The sequence below is a fragment of the Peromyscus eremicus genome, chromosome 5 (assembly GCF_949786415.1).
Source record: "Peromyscus eremicus chromosome 5, PerEre_H2_v1, whole genome shotgun sequence".
NCBI classification, from domain to species: domain Eukaryota; kingdom Metazoa; phylum Chordata; class Mammalia; order Rodentia; family Cricetidae; genus Peromyscus; species Peromyscus eremicus.
In genome coordinates, this window is record NC_081420.1 from 16,102,448 (window position 1) to 16,118,774 (window position 16,327).

The 16,327-nt window shown below is 38.3% G+C and overlaps 1 long non-coding RNA gene across 1 annotated transcript; it reads right to left on the bottom strand.

Annotated features, from left to right (window-relative positions):
• Positions 1 to 4,403: 4,403 nt before the first annotated feature.
• Positions 4,404 to 13,328, bottom strand: LOC131910321 (uncharacterized). The gene is made up of 2 exons (XR_009379099.1): positions 13,265 to 13,328; positions 4,404 to 4,653 (listed from the first exon to the last, which is right to left on the bottom strand). It is a non-coding gene; the product is annotated as an uncharacterized LOC131910321 (long non-coding RNA).
• Between the last annotated feature and the right edge of the window lie 2,999 nt (positions 13,329 to 16,327).

The window sequence follows — 16,327 nt, forward strand, 5'->3', positions numbered from 1 at the left end:
TGGTCTTAGTGTCTCTTCACAGCAATAGGACAGCAGCTAAGACACAGTCACTACAGATATCAATGGAGATTTCCTGACCAAAACTCAGTACCATTTAACCAACCAAAGTCTTGAAAACAGTATCACCAGCAATATGATATTCTACATAGAACATTTACACTCCAAGCAGATGAGCAGAATGGCTGGTCAGTGTAGGGTACATATACATGTACTAAACAAGACCAAATCCTAACATAATACTGAAGCCAGATACTACTTCCATACCGTGATGTTATTAACCCCTACCTCATAGAGCAGAGACCTACCATCATTGCACTGACACCTCCAGCCCACTTCCTTTCCCCTGTGCTGGATAAGTTATTTCTTTTGAACAAGGGAAAAATAAAATACAGTACCTATGTTCTCCTCCCCAAACTGCTTCTTCCCTTGTCCTAGAGCACGGGATAAGAAGGAAGGAGGTGGTGCTGAAGACATTTAATGTAGTTAGGACACAAAATATGCAAAGAACACAGTTTTAAGTCTTCTTGTTTCCTTAAATCACACAACTGCTTTTTATTAGCGTGAATTCATACATAGTCATGGCTTCCTGAGGATGCTTTCATTCAAGCAGACAATGTGCTTTGGCCATACTCACTCCCACACTCCACTCTGTCCTTCACTCTCCTCCTCTCTCACTAGTCCCCTTCTTCCCCCAGGCAGTCTCACATCTACTTTCCTGTCAAATGTGAATGTATTAATGAACATATGTAAACATGTGTGTGTGTGTGTGTGTGTGTGTGTGTGTGTGTGTGCAATAGAGCCATATGGGAGAGGAAGTGTGATATTTACTTTTCTGATTCTGGCTAATTTTACTGAATTTAATGGTCTCAGCATCCATCCAAATTCCTAAATTCCTGAAGCTGACAGAATTTCATCCTTCTTGATAGCTGAATAAAATCAATCAAATTGTGCAAGAAACAAGTTTGAAATGCATATTAACCATTCCGTCTTCCCCATCTTATTCATCTCCTGTTGTCTTTCCACACCCATATCATCATGAGCTTGACACATCACATCACATGATGACTTGTATTGAAGCTTCAAAGTCCATTTCCATGACCCACTGGACAGTTACAACTGGAGACTGTTAGGCACTTGAAACTTATGGTCTGAAATTAGATGTATTATCTTTCTTCAGCCAAATGTTCTCCTCTGGTATCTTCCAATCTAGTTAAAACAACACTTAGAATAACCATCATGGACTCTCTCTTTTTAGTTTTCATGCTCAATAAGGACTAAAGAGTCTGAAGCCATAAGTTAAAGCTCAGCTCTCCATGTAGCTGAGACACCATCTAACCACCATGTGTCACTCATCAGCTAGCCCTGGAAAACAGAGGTCTAGGTGGTCTATTTATACCCAGGTGTTTGATTTCTGCTACTTGTGTCATCAGAAAGGATATAATGGCTTTGGAGTTCCCTTCTAGATGAAACTCATTTGTGTTCAGATCCCAGTTTTAGAAAAGAGGAAAGCAGAACCAGTTTCCATTAAGAATCTGAAGGCATCTTAGCCACATGCTAATTCCTGGTCTTTCCTTTAATAACATCACTTCCTAATTAACACACCAGAACTACTCATCTAAGTTGGCCTGCTATTAGAAGTTGGGGAAGAAACTGAATTTTAAAAATCTATCAATTTTGGAGCCTAGGGGGATGGCTCAGTGGATGAAAGCACTTGTTGTATAAGGACTTGAGTTTCATTCAGCCTCTAGCAACCACCTAAAAACTGGGGTGGCCTGGCATGCCTTTAGCCCCAGGACTGTGAAAGGGCAGAGACAGGAGAATCAAGCTTGCTGTTGCCCAGCCCAATGTCAGGTATAGTGGGACTCTGTCTCAGGGTAATTGGGTAGAGAATGATAGAGCAGGACACCAGACATCCTCCTATACACACACCTCACATGCAACACACATATACTCACATAGTACATGTGTACAGACATGCAAAATCAATTTTATTAAGTTATGACCACCAGGTAATAAACTGCATCTCTTTTTCCTCTGTATTGTTGTGTGAGGTAGGGTCTCAATCTGTACCGCAAGCTGACCTGAACTTGTGGCAATCCTCCTGGTCTCTTCTTGCCATCTTTACATTTAACATGGGACCAGTAAGATTTCTCAGCGAGCAAAAGTATTTGCTGAGCAAGCCTGGAGACCTGAGTTCAGTCCCTGGAAGCCACTAAAAGCTGGAAGAAGAGAACTGACTCCACAAAGTCATCCTCTGACCTTTACAGGTGCTCCACCGTACCAATCTTTCAGCCAATGAAAGTCATAGGATCGACTTACATCCAAGAGTTAGAGAAACAGATACACTCCTGTCTGTCACTCAGTCTCTTATGAGTCACGGCATAAATAAAGACTCCAGAGACAGCCAGCTTTGAAGGTAAGAATCATCTTTATAATTTATTTGTTATGTAAGTTTTACCTGTAGAGAATGATCATATTTTTGGCAACCAACTAAACCCAAAATATTATTGTGATCTGAAATTTTCTCTGCTAAGCTTAACTAATCATGACTCACTGTGGCATGTGGGCAATGGGAACCCCAGAGAATGTCATGAATCAGCCATCTGCATATGTCAGTGCTAGCTTCTGCCCATGACTGGCTCCATCTCCATTCCCTGTTTTGTTTTCTCCAGCTCTTGTGAAGCAGACGTAGCTGGTGACTAGGTAAGTTCTATATTATTCATTCCCTGAACTATGGTGATATTTTATTTGTACTGAAATGTGATAGGAAAACTCTAGCTACACTGAACACCTCAGAAGGAACATCCTTTTAAGTTTATACCCATGTCCTGGCCCAATGAGCAGAGCTGACCTTTGTTTCAGCTATTGATTTAAGTGCCTGATCATTTGCTATACTACATGGTCCCTGAAGCCAGATCCATGTCCTTTGTACTTTGCAGACTCACTTGGGGCCCTTTACATGAGGGTTGTTCCCTTGTATACATGGAGTATAAAATAGATGGATGAGTACAAACAGAAAATCATTTTCTAATGAGCAGGAATAACAGCTTTAGCTGTAATTTTAATCAATACTGTGAATACTGATAGCTAGCATTTATTATATTTTATACCTTAGAACTGTTCTTAAAAATTTAAGAACATTAAAGAAAACTAGTAAATGAGAATCATTGCCTACCTCTTTGTTTCAAAACATGGCAAATATGCCACCGACATATGCTTTGTTGCCTACTCATTGTGGGCAAAGAGGAAGTTAGGGCTTTGGAGACTGCAATTCAAGTCTCTCACTGCTACTTTTCAAATGTTGTATTCCTTGAGATTTATCTGTAAAATAGAAATCTACCGATATGTAACTCATAACAAAATGAGGATAGTAAAAGACATAAAATGTCCAGGAAGTATGACAATGAGTAGGGACCTCTTACGGACTCATCTAACTTTATTCTCTCTGTGTGTATGCATGAAGATGTGCTTAGTATTGAATACTCCAGAGTGCACATGATGATTTTACAAGTGTGGTTTGAAGACATAAGCTTGAAAAAAGAAAACAGAGATTTGGTTTCTCCATAATTCAAACCTTCTTTAATTTCCCTCTAGGTGTTACTCTGGAGCTCAAGCTTCTAAGCATGGAGGACCACCATGAAATTACAACTCACCATCCACAAAGCAAAGTAGACTGCTCTATCCCCCAGCAACTCAGAGACCAAGAACGGAGCTCGGACGAGTTTACTCTTCCCCTTCCAGGGCTCCTGATGGCTCTCCCTTGTTGAGAAACACTTGGCTCTTGGCCTTCCTTCACTTTTTATCTGTCTGTGGGTTACAGCTGATCTACACTCAGGATTTTTCAAACTTCTCAAGTTCCCACTTCTAAATCACAGAAACTCGTGCAGATCTTTAGTTTCTTTTATCAATTATGCCATCTTTGGCTGCAGCAAATGTCTGTTTTTTTCACATATCACCATAAATATGGAAATGTTTTCAAAGAGAGAAAGCTAAAGGATACTAGATAAAGAGTGAATATTGTGTGTAGAATAATGATCACTGTTTCCCCAAAATTATTTACATCTTCATTTCCGAGATATGTAGGTATGTTGACCTTAACTGGGGCCTTTGCAGATTGAGTCAAAGTCCCTGGGATGGATAGATGGTTTTGAATGACTCAAGAGGGCCAACTTAACCATCCCTGCAGGCTGTGGTTAGAGGGAAGAGTGACTATGGATAAAGGTTAATGAGCTTTTCCAAGTGTTTAAAATTGAGGGAGGCCACTAGCCAAGACATAAACACATTCTCTCTGAGCTAGACGATCCAAGGCATACACTGCCCCAAGCACTGTAGAAACACATAAAGCCCCAACAACATCTTCCCTTTAGACCTGTAAGACTCATGTTGGTCTCTTGAGCAGCAGATAATATGATAATATTTTTGTATTGTTAGTAGGACACTAAACAGCATGGGGATAGGTAAAGAGGAGTAAAGAGGCATTTCTCAAGAGTGTCCAGTCTCCACCCACACTGGGGAGGTTTCTTTGTGAATCCATGGGTTATAATCTTTCTGGAACAAACTTACTCCCTCTCCAAAGTCACAGTCTTCAATAAGAGCCCTTATTAGCCTTCAATAGGAGCCTCCTCCTCCTCCATGATGTATTTCTGTGCATACCTAAGACCATAGAAAGTGTAAAGAGACAGAGTTATTGTAGGCAGCACTTATACACCATTAAGTCCCCACCATAGCCATTGTCTGCTGATGCTTCCAAACTGCAGGCTGCATGGGTGAAATATTGCTATGTTGAACATGTGGGACATGGATTACTTACCTTTTGCCTCACAGAAATATTTATTTGATGCTTTGACTAGCTTAAATTTTTCTGACCATTTCTTTTTTTTTTTTTTTAAGGCTGAACTAATAAATAAAGGACCTCCTCAAAATAAGTGTTAACCTTTTCTATGCCTTGCTTTACAGTGGTGCTTGGCTTTGGCTCTCCTAGTTATGGATCCTGGAAAACATAAAATCATCAAAGTAGATATCCAGATACAAAGTCCCCTCAACATTCTTCATAGAAACAGCACAGAGCATCGTACAACACACATGGAACTACAAAAGACTCCAGAGAGCCAAAGCAACCTTGAACAAAACAACAGCAACGAAACAAGGTCCAGATTTAAAGATATACTGCAGAGTTATAACAATAAAACTATGAAGGTATTGGCATAAAACTCACATATACACCAAAGGAACAAAACAAAAGACCCAATCAGGAGTGCACATACCTGCAGCCATCTGATATTTAACAAAGACGTCAAAACACACACTGGAGAAAAGACAGCATCTTCAACAAATGACGTCAAGAAAATTGGACATCCCCATGTAGAATGAAATTAGACCCATATCTATCACCTTGCACAAAATTTAATTCAAAATTGATTAAAAAAAAAACCACCCACAATGTCAAACCTGAAATGCAGAAACTGCATTTAAATAGTGCTTTTCAAGATAGGCACAAGAAAGGCTCTTTCAGAGTAGAACTCTATTTGCCCAGGAATTAAGGCCAGCAAATGACAGGAGGGACATTCTGTACAGCAAAGGAAATAATGAACTGAGTGGAAAGGAAGCCCAGAGAGTCAGAATTAGAATCTTGTGTGTGTGTGTGTGTGTGTGTGTGTGTGTGTGTGTGTGTGCATGTGATAAATCTGAACAGATAATTCTCAAAAGAAGAAATAAAAATGACTAAGAAATGTCTTATAAAGCATTCTATATCATTAGCAATTAGGAAAAATGTAAATAAAAACTACTTTGAGATTTCATCTCACCCCCTCAGAATGGCTAAGATCAAGGAAACAATTAATGACAAATGCTGTTAAGGATATGGGGAAGCAGACACTTTCTCACTGTTGGTCAATTGCGAAGAGGTGTGTTCTGTATTTACTGAGGGGAAATCTGCAGTGATACATCTTAGGAAGAGCCACAGAAACGACATAGGAACCGGTCCAGCAGAAGTCAGCAGGAAGCCACAGTCTCTTGATTTTGGGTTATTGAGGACCAAATCATCCATTTGCAATCAACTGCACAGATTTGTCAATGGGTTGGGTTGTAGCTCAGTTGGTAGGGTTCTTTGTACCATGTACAAAGCCCTGCTTTCAAACCTCAGTACATAAAACAAGAATGTTGGTACACTTCTATAATCTGAGCACTGAGGAAGAAAGAGGAATGCCAGAATTTCAAGGTCATCCTTTACTACCTGGCAAGTGGGAGGCCAGCCTGGACTACATGAGCTCCTGTCAGAAGATAAACAAAAACAAAAACAAAAGCCAAAGATGTATATGACCATTCTTAAATGTTAGTTAGAGAAAGAGAGACAGACAGACAGACAGACAGACAGACAATGTAAGAACAAAAAAATCCTGATAAGGACAGATGCTGATGAGAACTCACCTAAGGGAGCAAATGACCTCTGTTAGCAGGTTGCAGCTGTGTGATTTTGAGCATTAATTCATTTCAATCTTTAAAACACATGTTAAGTTTCTGTGTTACAGAATTGTGGTCAAGATTAGATTATACACATAAAAAGGCCTTTAAAAGACTCAGTGGTGTGTTTGGTACACACACCAGCAAAATATCTGATTTAGTCTCTCATTTGTTCACAATCTACTCGGCCTTTGCAAGTGCAGCGACACAATCCTTGAACATAACGATTCCACACATCCGGGAATTGCTGACTTTCAAATTCTGACAGTTATAGACGGAGTTGCCAAAATGCTTCAACAGGGCAATTAGAAGCTAGCTCTCTTTTGTCTTGTGCATGGCTTTTAGATGTTTCATAACTAACTCTGTGGAAAAGAAAAAGACAATCTAGCGTTATCAGCATTTTCGAGCACATTAGGATTTGAGCAGCTGAATGACAGTCTCTCCTAGAGGAGAGATTCCCACTCACAGAACCTGATGTGATGGCCATCGGCCCTCGTTCTACAAATTATAAAAAAATCTCCAGTGCCTTTTCTAACATTTGCTGATGCTAGAGTTCTGATGGAAACATTCAAGTCCAACACAGTTTCACCATCAATTCTTTTTTTTTAAGATTTTTTTTTATTTCATTTTATGTGCATGGGCGTTTTGTCTGCATGCATGTCTGAGCACCACTTCCATGCCTGATGTCTGCAGAGGTCAGAAGAGGGCATCAGGTCCCCTGCAGTTACAGATGGTTGTGAGCTACCATGTGGATCATAGAAACTGAACCTGAGTCCCCTGGAAGAAAACTATGTGCTCATAACTACTGAGTCATCTCCCTAGTTCTTGAATGATAGCGTCTTTTCAATTCTGTCCTCCAATGCATGATAAAGGAGTACAAGTGTGTGTGTGTGTGTGTGTGTGTGTGTGTGTGTGTGTGTGTGTGTGTGTGTATTTGAATGCATATGTGTGAAGTTGCTTCCCAAGAACCAAGAAAACCTGTTTTTACAGAGGAAAATGACTATGTGAATCTTAAAACCTTTATCAGCAATTCTGAACCCAGGACAAAATACAGACTTATCTGGGCACCTTTGAACAAATACTTAGATACTGAACTGTCCCACTCTGATTCTATTGATTTAGGATAGGACACAAATTACATTGGGATTTTTAAACTTTCCTAGGTGATTTGAAAAAGTTGCCAACATTGCAGAGTCGTGGCCTGCACCCGAGATCAGCTGTGCACAGTCTTGGTCGTACAAAGGTTTAAGATGCTAATCTCCTGTGTATGTGCAGAACTTATTAAATAAGGAGGGAGGCAAAAGCCAAGCTTCAGCATGCTTTAGAACTCCCCAGTGTGTGCTACTCAGGACGGAAGCACTATCCATGCCATACTAGTGATGCAATGATGGTGATGTACATTAAGCATCAAATGACCCATCATGCGGCCCTGTATTTCAGCCTCTACAGCTGGGACTCATATTAGATGGCTCATCTTACTTTCACATATGGAATTAACAAAATTAATTTCGTGTTCCCTCACACCGGTTTTACTAAGATGAATACCATGTCTGATCAGAGAACTACCTGTCCTGCTTCTCACATGTTTGCTCTTACAGTATCTGGGGAACCAACAGTCTACTGTGAGCAAAAAATCAACATCATTCCACAGGGATACATTTTGTGCTGGAATTGGCTCTGGGCAATTCATAATTTTGTGAGCATTGGGGTTCTTCTTCTCTTTTCGATGGAGATTGGGTTTGCCGATACGGTTTACATATCTGTCGGGTATGTCACAGGGATTCGGAACTACAGGTGCTTTTATGTAAGCCTAGTCCCTTCATTCTCACCACTCCTAAATACCTGCTAATCCATGGGGAGCTTTGCAATGTTACACTGGCTATGTGGTCCACATCACTTGTATTATGATCATCTGTTCTAAAGCTCAGCTGTAATTAGAGACATGTCCGTGACCAGTAATCTTATACTGTAATCTTCATATTATTTGTCCATTAAGTAGAAAAGTCATACTTTGCTCAATATGTCTTGTCGAACAGCAAAGGAAGCATTGGTCTGGATGTACTGAGTGGTTTGACTGGATAGCAACTAGTCTTTATTGGTCCTCTTGTAAATATGTTTCAGAATAAGATCCTCAGTGAGTAAATTGGGAATGAGTCCTCAATAGATACAAAAATCAAATCTTTATTCTATCTGTGGCTCTGTCACAAGAGCACTGTGTAGAAATAGATGGTTCTGACTACCTCAGCCTATGTCCAAGAGATTAACTACATTATTTCCAGCATCTAAACACTGTTTTCAAAGTCAGTATCATTTTCTTTCATCTTGCTCTTATTCATCTCTCTCTGAGAACCCAACTTTTAAGAAACCGAAAACAGCATGGAAATGTTTTATGGTGAAGAAATGACATAACCACACTGAGTCAGAGATGATTACTCATCCCAATAACCTCAGCACTCAGCAAGCTGAGGCAGGAGGATCAAAATTTCAAGATTCTCTTCAGTGAATTTGAGACCAGCCTGCTTTACAGGAGACTTTGCCAAAAAAACAACAACAACAAACCAATAGCATCATCACACTTAAGTGATGCTTAAATATTTTTCTAATTTATCTTCTACATATGGCTGTGAATGATTTATATTTTGTTCTTACATTGCCTGCAAGTACAGTGAGTCCCTTGCATTTCCCTTCATGTTAACATTTTATTATCAGAAACTGATTCTCTGTGATATTAACTCAGCAGATTTACCAAATGAGGTCTTTTTAAATTAGAAAGCTCAGTGTAGACTAAATGGATTATATGGTGGAAGTGAAAGGGGAATTAAAAATTAGTCTTTAAGTAATCTGTGCACACATGTGTGTGAGCATGTACATACTTTATTGTCTCAATATATCTGTGATTCAGATGGCTACTGCAGAGTAGAAAATAGAGACAGCTCACTGTTCCTTCCTTTTCTTTGCATAAGGACCAACAGAAATGGCAGCCTTAGTCCACAGGCATTGTTCTTTAACCTCTGTTACAATGGACATAGAATGGTAAATGCTAGAGTCTGGATCTCATTTGTATGACTCTAACTGGGGACGCAATTATGAAAATAGGATGTACAAGACCCACAGAGTCAATCACCCTTTGACCTGGCAATCATCCATGTGGAAAATGTACACAGTAACAAAAGAGACATCATTTCCTTCATGCCTCTCTTTTTCCTAATCTTGAATAGATTTTTTTATATACACTGTCAACTGAAAGAGCATGATGCTAAAGTCTTCAGATTGCTCCAATCCTAGAAGAATGTTTAGTCATACACACACACACACAGACACAGACAGACAGACAGACAGACACACACACACACACACACACACACACACACACACACACACACTCTGCTGGAAATTGAAGCAATGGTCTCATTCATATATATCAGGAAAGTGCTTTACAATTGAACTATATTCTCAGCCCTTGGAAGCCTAACTTTGAACTATTATTCACTCTTTTAGAGGGAATGGGAGCCAGGTAGTGAGTCTGAACAACTCTGCTCCCAGATCTAGGGCTGTCATTTAAAAGAATAATCCAAAAAAGCTTGGGCTCCCCAAAGCAAAACAAAAACAACAAACAAACAAACAAAACAATAAAGCTGTTTCTTTTCTGTTTGTACATGTGATTTTTCTATTTCTCAATCATTTTCTTGTCTTTTATACCTTGGATTTTTCTCAGCAATAACTTAGGTGGGTTGGGGGCAGGATGGACGTGAAGAGTAATGAAAGAGATGTCTTGATGGGGGGTGAATATTTCAGGGTTAGGGAGAAACCTGGCACCAGGGAAACCCCCAGGAATCTACAAGGATACCCTAGCTAAGACTCCTAGCAATAGTGACCCTTTAATACAGCTTCTTGTGTTGTGGTAACCCTCAACCATAAAATTATTTTCACTGTTACTTTGTAACTGTAATTTGGCTACTATTATGAATCATAATATAAATTTTTTGGAGATAGAAGTTTGTCAGATGGGTTATGACTCACAGGTTGAGAACCACTACCCTAAAGGAAGGAAAAATGCTCTAGGTTCATGGACCGGAAGAGTTGATATTTTAAAGATAAATATTTTTTCTAAATTGATCCATATTTCAAAGCTCTACAAACAAACTCCATGAAGCTTTGTGAAATTTTGTTATCATATTCTAAATACTTGTTTACAAATCTAAAAGTTAAAAGGATAGCCTGTGTGATCTTGAAAACTTACGTTACAATGACTCAAGGAGAGCTGTATGACAAGGTTGCCTAGGCAGATTGATACAATAAAATAAAAATTAATGGAACAGAATAAAGGAGTGACTCACAGATGCAATGTCACCTGAGTTATAAAGAGATAACAGTGTATGGCAGAAGATAAGAGGCAATCTTTCCAATGATTTGTATTAGGCCCATTGGCTATTCCTGTGCAACAACAAAAATCTGCACTTTTGTTCATACTTCCCTTCATGCTCAGTTCAATCCAGGTGGCCCACATTTCACCACATTAAAATTGAAATAAGTATTTTACTCAAGAGCATCTATCTGCTATGCAGATTATTTTGTAAGATTCCAAACAAAATGACAACCATTGATAAATTTGCCCACTCTACTATCAAAAGCCTGTATTTATCAACTGATTCCAAAAACAATAAGACATACCATAGTAGAAAGTGTTTCTTGACATACATATATCAGCAAAGGAATCATGTACCAAACAAATACAGAAATATTTACAATACTAAGCCCAGAAATAAGCTAAATATTTTTAATGTACGAAATGTGCATTGGCATGATCTCAGTACTTGAGAAACAGAGGCAGAAGGAGAACCCTAAGTTAGAGGCCTGCTTGGTCTACATGGGAGTTTCCAAGCCAGCTAAGACTGCATAGTGAACCTTGTCTCAATACAATAACAAAATTTTTAAAATGTTTGAACTGGAATTTTACAGAAAAAAAATGGCTCTCTCTTGCCAATTAACATAGGAAAACAGTTAAACAAATTGGTCATCAAAGAGACCAAATTAAAAGCATAATGAATAAAACTCTGTGTTCACTAGATAGTTATTATTGAACATACTGAGGACACTAAGTGGTACCAAAATTTGAATGAAAAAATATTCCCATACACCACTGCTAGAAGTGAGTACAGAACCCATCTAACAACCTGGGGATAGTATTCAGAAATGGCAACAAATATAAATTCCCTTAGACCTTATAATTGCTGTCTTAGGGATACATACCACAGAATTGAATTCATATTTGCTCATCAAGTCAAGTTAAATTGTTTACAAGCATCACTTTTTAAGAAGTCCAAGACTCAAAAATTCAAATGTCAATTAATGGTGGACCTGATTAATAAACTGTGCTATATCCATGTAATTGAACACCATACAGTTCATATTATGATAAGAATAAACAAATCACTACTATACATACAAAATAAACAGGGGCTTTATAGTTAAGCAAAAGAAGACAGACACATTCTCTCTCCCACTACCCAAAGTTCAAAAACAGGAAGAAGCAAGGGACACTCACAGAAGTCCTGTGAGTGGGCCTCTGTGGGGAGGGAACATGGAAGGGGTCTTCAGGAATGCTCTTCTTTTGTGTGGTAGTTATGGCAGGGAGCTTGATTTTTAGAGATTCACTGTGCTCTGTGTAAGCTCTGTATACCTTAATAGAGAAACTATTATAACAGAAAGTCAACGCTTTCACAGTAATTAAATCACAATGCAGAAAAATTGCCTTTGGCTTGGATGGGAAATAGCTTTTTCTAGCCTTGCATTAAAAAGAAACCTTTTTCTTGCTGGACTTAGTTTTTCCGTAGACAGTTTTCAATAACGAATATTGAAGTGACTTGCCTTGAAAGAGAGAGATTGCAGTCCAGGACAGGAGATAGATGATGCAGGTATAATTGCATGGAAGGAGAGACAAGAGGCGAGCTAGAAGTAATGGTTCCGAGATAGAAATCACAGGAATTGAAGTTTAATTATCTATAGAATGAGGAAATGGGGAGATAAAAGTGACTCCAAAGTTTCTAGTTTGATAGATTTGAATGATTATATGGGGGGCACACTGGGTCATTTGGAGGAAAGTTTCGTTTGAGTTATTAGAACATTGTTTGTTTTTATGCTATCTAAAATATGTATCTGAAACCTGGTAAAAATTCTAACATCAGAAACATGAGTTTGAGTCCCTTCAAATTCATGTTTAAACCCCAAGAATACATGGAATTATTTCTTCCTACCCCAGGGAAGTGTGTATTGTGAAGAAGTATTAGAATTACAGATGGACACGAGGGGCATTGATCAAGTAGAGTCTACACAACAAGTCATAGATCAATTCTCTCAACTGCTTTTACTACATTTGAACATTCAATTGGCATAAGTAATTATCACGCTTTCTGTCCTTTAGTATATATTTCCTAAGTGTGAAAATTGTTGTTAGAAGTATTATAAGCAATACCAAATTTGTCACTCATGTCTGAACTTCAGCGTTACCAGAAAACAATATTATATGGAATCTCTTATAATGGCAGCTGTGTCGGAGATCTTTTACAGCAACCTGCGGGTCATGAGCCCTACAAGGTCTAATGATCCTTTCATAGGGATCGCCTAAGAGTTTTGAAAAACACAGATCTTTACATTACAACTCATAACAGTAGCAAAATTACAACTATGAAGTAGCAACAAAAAGAATTTTGTAGTTGGGGGTCACCACAACATGAGGAAAGAGTCACAGCAATAGGAAGGTTGAGAGCCACTGTTTTATGGTGTAAGAAAAATGATGTTAACTTACCATATTCATAACTTCATGATCAGGAGTGTGGACCAGATATAATAATCTCCTAGAAAATAAATATTTTTGAGACAAAACATTATTATTAATGAAATATTTACAGATTTGTATAATATGGTTAATAAATACTTAAACAGTTTTCTTTGTTGGTAAAATATAGTGTTTTTCACCCAAAATCTCATTGTCCATTCTCATTACCTGGAGACCATGATGCAACCTTCTAACTCTCAAGGGCAATATCCAGTACAGAAAAGACGCATTCTGCTTCCTCTTGCATGAACCCATTGTCCTGACTATTCTTATTTAGCAAACTATTTCCAAACCTGGTGGCTACAACCCCTATTTTACAATATCTCCGTTTGGGGATGGTGAGAGCTAGTGAGCCTCTTCTGGGCAGCCCTTCTCTTCCTATGGATTGGTTGAGGTCCACTAGTGCTTACCTGATAAACAGACATAGCAAAGAACAGAAGACACATGACTGCACTCACATTTGTGACTTTATCAATGATGGCTGGGGAAATGGGAATGTCAACTGGAGCTTCTGTGAGGAACTCTCCCACATGGTACCTTAGGATAATCAAACTTTCACCTGGTGATGGATGCAGGTTACTGTAAACTGGAGGCAGGAAGTAGACACAGCTCCTCTCTTAGGGACTGACCCTAGAAACAAGTACAGTATTATTTTTAGACTAATTATTTTGTCTGTCTTGGAAACTTCTCAGATTCAAGGGGAAGAACATCAAAGAATTTGGAGATCAATATAATCCATTTCACTCACACATGAATACAAGTCAGCTATGATCTCACTTCTTAAATATTTGAATATGCCAACCTGGATCCCAAAACTAAAATGAAAGCAAATATGAAAAAGGTCCAGTTTCACAAAACAAATTAATTTTTCTAAAGACAAATAATTGTATCTAGGTCAAGATCTACCAATGCCCACAATGGAAAGTTGAGAATAAGATATAGATGATTTTGGATTCTGATAAATGGTATTCAATAAGTAGAAGCAGAAAAAACAATTGTTTTTGATGCTTTGGTTTACTGAACATAAATTAGACACTTGCACTTGTCTTATCCTGGGACTGGGTAGACGTTGAAAGTAAAAGGACCAAAGTTGAAAGCCTCAGAACCCATGTAGATGATAGCTGGCCATAGCAGCCTGTCTATAATTCCAACTTTAGAAGGTAGAGACAGATGATTCCAGGAGAAAGCTGCCTGGTGAGACTATACTACCACTGTTAGTGAGCTCTGGGTCTGAGCAGGAGACCCTGCCTCAAAGAACAAAGTGAATTATCAAGGAGGAGCCTGACATCGACCTTGGATCTTCATAGAGAGACCCACAAACATGTGTATCCACACACTTAAGAAAATGCATGCACATGCTAAACAGGTATATTTTTGGTGTTTTTCTCTCTAATAACCAATGAAGGTAATACTTACTCAGAAATTTCCACATGATTTCTATATATTTGGTTTTGAACCTTAAGTGTGAGGGAAAAGGAATTGATGACAAATATGTTTCTCATCAATGCCATCCCTTATGTTGGACACACTATTGATTTAATCAATTAATCCTCAAAAGAATCTTTAAAATTGGCATTTGCATTCTCATTTTATAGGTAAAGAGATGCAGGTTTAAAATGTCATAAATATATGGTATAATACAGTATATATATACACATATATATACACACACATGTGCATATGCTCAGATAGATAATTCAGATACTACTTGTAAATACATTATACATGTGTTTATATAATGTGTAACATTATATACTATATGTAACATGAATCTTAAAGAGTCTTATAATAAAAAAACCCAGAGTCAAATATTGGAGTGAAAGCTGAAAGATCAGAGAAGCAGAACAGCCAGCCATTAGCTTATCTCTATGAAATCCTCAGCCTCAAGAGAGCGAGTTCCTATTTCCTCACACCTTATATACTTTTCTGTGTCCTGTCATATTACTTCCTGGGATTAAAGGCATGTGTCACCACTGTCTGGTTCTGTTTCTCTCATGTAACCAAGTGTGGCCTTGAACTCAGAGTTCCAAATGGATCTCTACCTCCCGAGTGATAGGATTAAAGGTGTATGCCACCACTGTGTGACATGTCTAATTTAGTGGCTGGGTCTGTCCTCTGATCCCCAGGTAAGCTTTATTGGGGTACACAATATATCACCACAACTATATATAAGTATTTATAGTTTATATGGCATAGATCAGTTGCATTTTATTACATATATAGTATATTTACCTGTTATATGTTTACTATAATATAATGTATTTGCTTATATATATTTGGGGATACATATATCAGATCCCTTGCTATCCTTCTGCTTCTTATATTAGGACAAAGACACTGTGATAGCCTCTTAGATGCATTGCTACTCAATACAGCACAACACGCTAAAATACCTCTTTAATTCAGCATATTCTTGTGCACGTTAGGTAAGCTAGCTGATGATGTGTTTCAAGAACAACCCAAATTGAATGAATAGTAATTATGATCTGTAGTTTTGTTGTACATAGAGCAGACAACATATTTCCAATCTAGGGTTTCAAAAGAAGCCTATGACACACCCATCTTGTGAGTTTCAGTACTCATTTTTTCTTCAAATGATCAGCTATGTTGAGTTGTCAGCTGACAAAAGCTAAGAGAATCACCAGATTGTGAGTTGGAGAATGAAGACTAAAGCTGAATTGAGGCAAAGGTCTGGTTTTCAGTTCTCTTGACAACACCCTCTCAATCCAGAGTATAATGAACTTGACTGGCATTTGTCTGATATTGACAGAAATATTTGTGCAAGACTTTCATTCACATTGTTCTTTAGAAGAAATTACCCATCCAGGAGTATGGATCCTGGGTTAAGATATGCAATGATATCATTCTATGCTCTTATAAAGCATTTTATTACCTAATTACAAAGTCCATTAGTTAAGTCCAAACTCTTTCATTGACCTTTTCAGTATTATATCTGGACCTTGTCTGTATCTCTAGTCTTGAGTTCAGCTGAACCCTCTTAGCCACATCAGTATGTGATGCTTCCACTTGCTT